We start from the raw sequence: 6,820 nt of genomic DNA, 5'->3' as shown, positions 1-6,820 counted from the left end.
ATCACTTCAAAATGAAATTCTTTATAATAATAGACTAAATTGAAACGCTGTACGGGAAAACTCTCTCTCTCTCTCTCTCTCTCTCTCTCTCTCTCTCTCTCTCTCCTCTCTCTCTCTCTCTCTCAAAATATTACGTGACGACCTGATTTCCCCCCCCCCCCCCCCGCCGAGGGACTCTTGAGAGTACATGTTCTTATCTTTTATCAGACTTATGTACTTATCAGCCGTAGGTTATTTGTGCACTTCCCTTTGTACGCACTTAATGGACCAATGAACCCTTCTTACTTATAAAACTTCAATTATTATTATTATTATTATTATTATTATTATTATTATTATTATTAGTATTATTATTATTATTTTACCAATGTGGACATTTCCTTAAAACTGGCATTGTGTGGTGTTTGGACCCATAACAAACTAATATAAACACGACTTTGTAATGCACTTATAGTACAGTAATAATGCAAACAACGCAGATTTTGCCAAACAATAATAAGGTTTCATTATTTCATTGGTGTTATGGAAGACTTCACCTTCAATCTGGGCATGAAACAGACTTTAATGTCAAAGTTGCTTCCATTTGTTAAACTAATGATGAAAATAGATCTGTCATATACAAACTATGTCTGCAAATCTTTTTACCTTCCTTTATATGTAAATGTATATATATATATATATATATATATATATATATATATATATATATATATATATATATATATATATATATATATATATATATATAATATACATGTGTGTGCATGCAAGTACCTGTGTACTGAATCACCAGTGTAAATACGTAAATCGTTAATTTCCTTATTAACTGAATTTACTGGACGAGCTACTGTACTCCAGTTGATTTCTGTATATGTAATTTGCTAAGATAAATTATTTCTATTAATAAATTATCATTATTTTACATACACACAATCAACTGTCTGAAAAAAATGATTGATCATTATTTTAATTGTTCAATATTTTTGTTATATATGATACTTTCCTACTGAAAGCCTCCTAAAGAAAACTAAATAGATTGAAGGTATGGAAATAAATGTAAACATCTTGACAATAAAATGGAACAAGGAAGACGAGATTAAAATAAGACCAGATAAGGCAATGGAATGGTATTTCACAGAACTCTTTCTCTCTCTCTCTCTCTCTCTCTCTCTCTCTCTCTCTCTCTCTCTCTCTCTCTCTCTCTCTCTCTCTCGCGTACTGTCCCAGGAAATTCCAAGTATCCTCGCTCGGTATCCTGGGGGCGTCCTTTATCCAAGGGCAGGCTGGTAACCCGTTACTCCAGACAGTCCGTTACCTACATCCCCTAACCGAGGACCTATCGGCGATCTGCCTGGACATTTTACATACACGAGACCCTTTCCTAGAAGACTTATTCCCTTTCTTCCTCCTTCTCCTCGCCTAGGCATTGTATTGTCTTGCAATCCCACTCCAGGGACATAAGACGAGGAATATGAGGGCGTAAGCATCTAGAGGGGGAATAGTATGCAGATAAGACCACTGGGAAAGAAAGGTGTGATATAATAAGGGGAGAAGTCCGTTTTGAATCTAGAGAATGAAAAATGCTTTATCTTTTCAATACGAAGATGATAATTACAAAATGGCATATATGTAAGCTTGTGATGATCGATGATCAGATTGTTATACACACACACACACACACACACACACACACACACACACACACACACATATATATATATATATATAATATATAGTATATATATATATATATATATATATATATATATATATATATATATACATATATATGTATATATATATATATATATATACATGCACATATGTATTATATACATACATATATATACATGTATATACATCTCTCCTCTCTCTCTCTCTCTCTCTCTCTCTCTCTCTCTCTCTCTTTATATAAATATATATATATATATATATATATATATATATATAATATATATATATACATATATATATATATATATATATATATATATATATATATATATATATATATATATACATACATACATACATACATATACTGTATATTACTGTATATATATATTTTTACAAAGCTGTCTTCATGAGAGTAGAATATTTTATTCAAGTATTTTATTTGTATATTTAAGAAATGTATAGCCAGCTCATAAGGTGAGTTCTACTCATATAGGATTAAGTAAATGTATGTAAATTTCATAAGACTTTCGTCATTCCTTTAATTGTTTTTCAATTCAGTTCCCAATATTTTATTCAAGTATTTTATTTGTATATTTAAGAAATGTATAGCCAGCTCGTAAGGTGAGTTCCACTCATATAGGGATTAAGTAAATGTATGTAAATTACATAAGACTTTCGTCATTCCTTTAATTGTTTTTCCATTCAGTTCCCTATATGCAAATTTATGTTATTTTAAAGAATTAAATTTTCATTCTATTTATTTTTGTTACAAAGTCTTATGTAATCTTGTTAAAAGGTATTCTTTATGACAAACGCTAGGTATTGCATCATGTTTCCACACGGTTGGCAGTTCCGGGAAGGTTCTCAACTAAAAATTATTTTTCTTTTTTTTAATGTTAGTAGAGGAGTGGGCGGAGTTAGCTGAGAGAGTTGCCTCGCAAGCAACGTTAGTACCCCTTCTTCAAATTACTAAGTTGGCAACCTTACGCCGCTAGAGCCATGTCCCCATGCCACGAGAATGATTTACTAGAAATTTCTAGAGTGCATTGAGTTAATATACAAGGACCTAGCCAATACGTGGGAGACAGAGAGATCCAGCCTATCCCTTTGAAAGAGCCAATGTCCGCCAGCCCTCCCTCAGGCCACTACATAATTCCTCTCAAACACGAATACAGTTTTCCTCTCAAACATGAATAGTGATTTCTTTCCAACATATACTAAGTATAGTGTTGATCAAACATGGTGATATTATTGGACGGTTATTTAAAAGTGTAGTGTGTTAGTGTAAGTACATTTTACAGTATAAATTTTTGTAACTGGCCCTGTGAGATTTTGGTTAAACAGTGAAGTGTATTTAGTTTGCTTAACCGTTCGGTAACCTTGTGTGAGCCTAAGGATACAAGAGTAACAGTTAAGTATATGTAAGTGTAATTCTAATTTATTTTCTATAAGTGTTAAAGTATCATGTATTCATTAATTGTCGAAATTGAATATTCTTATAAATCAATTTCTAGTGGAACAAGTGTTTGTATAATTCTTTATAGAGTGTCATTTTGTCTTAGTCTAAGGTTTAGTTCAGATTTAATATTTCGAATGATTTATTTTGGTGTTAATTTTTTGGAATTAGTTAACTTTTTATAGAATATATCTATTTTTGTAAAGTGTGTATTATTTCCATCACCAATACTTTTCCCACTACTTTGCTCGTATCTCCTGACTCAACCGAAGTAAAAGGTTGATTCAAGAATAGTTCCCCTTAAAAGTAAAGTAATCACCCAGTTTTGTTTTGAGTGTAACATAAAGAGACCTTTTAGATATTCAGTGTTCATATATATTATTATCTAGGAGTTGCGCATTATTTGCAGAGCTCGGAGGTATTTCTCTTGTATATCAGATTATGTAATATAAAGCAGGTGGGTTTTGGAGATCGGGAATTTACGTAATACGCTAGTCGTAATATATATATGTATATATATATATATATATATCTATATATATATATATATATATATATAGAATATATATATATATATATATACATACTGTATATATATATATTTGTCGTTTTATATATATATATATATATATATATATATATATATATATATATATATATATATATATATATATTGTATATATATATATTTGTCAAAACTTCAGTAGTAATGATATCCCTTCAAAGACAAGGAATAGATTAATCTTACGATATAATGCTTGAAGATATCTATACAGGAAGTAGAGCCATCCTAAAACTGCATAAGGTTAGTGAGAAAATTCCGATTGAGAAAGGAGTTATACAGGAAGACCCCATCTAAATTATACACAGTGTCCCTAGAAGAGGTTTTTAAGAATTTACATTTTAATAATGTAGGAATTAATGTTAATGGGGAATACCTTAATTACTTAAGATTTGCATATGAACTAATCCTATTTAGTGAATTATGGAAGGAATAGCAAAAAATGATAGAAGATTGGAATAGAGAAGGCAGAAATGTAGGACTGAAAATTAATATGAGTGAAACTAAGATAATGTTCAATAAAAATGCAGGGGGAGTTATGGATGAACCTCTTGTGATTCTTAATGAATATACGTACTTAGACGAGACCAAAATTAAAAGAAAGATAACCAAGGGATGGAGAGGTTTAGGTAAACAAAATGAGATTATAAACAAGTAAAATGCCAATTTCTTTAAAAAGAAACGTACTTAATCAGATGGTCCTGTCAGTTTTAACTCGTGCATCAGAAACTGAGAAACTTACTATAGCCTTAAAATCTGTTTACAACTCAACGAGTAATGAGAAGAATAATTATGGAAAATGAACTGAGGGACAGAAAAAGAGCATTATGGATACGAGAACAAACTAAAGTAGGGGATATTCCAAAAACTTGTAAGAAAAAGAATTGAACATGGGCAGGACATATATTGAGAATGACAGACAATAGATGGACAATAAGAAATAACAGAATAGGTCTCTAGAGATCGCAAAAGAAGCAGGGGAAGAAAGAGAAGACGATGGATTGATGAACTATAAGATAAAAAGACCATAAACAGACGCAAGTGGAAGTACATGTCTGAGGCCTTTTTTCTGCAGTGAACTAGTAATGGCTGATGCTGATGATAATGATGATATATATGTATAAGGAGAGAGTATTCATTGAATGTACCAATTAGTAAGCAAATATGGCTAAAATGAGAGAGAGAGAGAGAGAGAGAGAGAGAGAGAGAGAGAGAGAGAGAGAGAGAGAGAGAGAGAGAGTATTCAAAAAATCACATGCCTAATAAAAGTAAATCTGTTTAAACTTTCTTCTAACATAGCCTCAGGGACTGGTGGTACTTTTTCTACTCACATGAAGTCTACCGCTATTCACTCAAGAATCTGTTAAAGTAACATTAAACTCTTTTAAACATTCCATATTAGTTAACCGAAAACAACATAAATACTTTTATCAGATTAAAAAAAAAAAAAAAAAGATAAAGAAAAGTGAATTTTAGACGATGATTTACCCAGCGGTTAGCTTCCACTTTTGGAGAAGGTCGGTTAGTTGGTTAGCAATGTCTGGGAACCCCACGATTCCTATCAGGATGTAAATTGCTATAAAATTCAAGGTCAAGCAATGTCGTGAAACAAAGAGAGGGAGAGAGGAAGAGAGGGAGAGAGAGAGGGGGGGGGGGGAGACTGTTTGGAGGGGGAGAGAGGAAGAGTACCGTTAGGTCACTTTACTGAATGTCCTTTGCGGTGGGATACACTCAATTTTAACGTTCTGTAGTAAAGTAAGTTTTTAATTTATATTTTATTTTATGAGCTGATTTTTGCTACTAAAACTACCCTTATTTATATTGCAGATATTTATTTCGTTTTTCTTATTAAAAAAAATATTCTGCTAATTTCAACTTTTGTTTAAAAAAAAAAATAAATAAAGATGCCAATATCTTATAAAAGATAATTATTTGCATATTTTTTTCTTATGAAGGCAAAAACTATATTTCAATATATTTCATTATCCTTTTTTTTATAATTTAAGCTTTTAATAAAATTCAATATCAATATTAATCAAGAGTTTGGCCTCCAGTAAAATTCATTCAAAGGTTTTTAAAAGCAGATTTATGTACTTTCATTCTTTATCTTGTTTATCCATTTACATAATCTTGAATATCATTGTTATTATATCGTTTACAACCGTAACCATACTGTCACAAATGACAGTATTATAAGAGAGGATCGTCACAGCACAGCACTTAATATCCCATGTTGGAAGACGGTTAATCTAACCCCTTAGGCTACCACAATCACACACAATAAAAGAAAAATTAATCACACACATACACACACAAACACATACACACACAGATGTGTGTGTGTGTGTGTAGAGAGAGAGAGAGAGAGAGAGAGAGAGAGAGAGAGAGAGAGAGAGAGAGAGAGAGAGAGAGAGAGAAAGGGGTATTACTATTACTACTATCATCATTACTATTATCATTATCATCATTATGTCTTTTTTATAGTGATGATAAGAATGATATTGATAATTTTGATTTCCTACACAGGATTTTCCGAGCTACGATGTTATTTTGACCTTGGTCCAAACAAAGGTGAGAGGGTCCAATGACCCCAAAGTTTAGCAACCACAATATCTTTTACCCTAATTTGACCGTAAGGCATTTCCACAAGAGCCCCTCTTGGTCCCTCTTTCCATCTTTTCCTAATAAAACTCGTCCCCACCCCCCACCCCACTACACCCTCCTATGTTTAGCTTGTTCTGGGAATAAAAGTTATTTTTTATTTATAGAAACATCTACATCATTCTGGGAGGGCCATAAACTAAGCAAAAAAAAAAAAAAAAAAAAAAAAAAAAAGCCACTCGATGACGTCATCCCAGCAATCGAAAATCGTTAAAGTTATCTATTCGATTTAGCTGTCACGTGCCTCTAAGAGGAACCCTTTTAAATATTCATAAATGTATTACTGCGTATCGTAATAAACATCTATGCTTTAATGGCATACTAATGAACTCACTCATTGGTATCCAAATGAATACACATTTAATGATATGCAAGTAAACATGGATATTAATCAAGACCTACGTTTTTATATATATTAAAAAAACTAATGGTTAATGTTCGCGTCTTCATTAAATGCATATAAG

The sequence above is a fragment of the Palaemon carinicauda genome, chromosome 23, assembly GCF_036898095.1.
Source record: "Palaemon carinicauda isolate YSFRI2023 chromosome 23, ASM3689809v2, whole genome shotgun sequence".
NCBI classification, from domain to species: Eukaryota; Metazoa; Arthropoda; class Malacostraca; order Decapoda; family Palaemonidae; genus Palaemon; species Palaemon carinicauda.
This window is presented reverse-complemented; position numbering follows the sequence as displayed.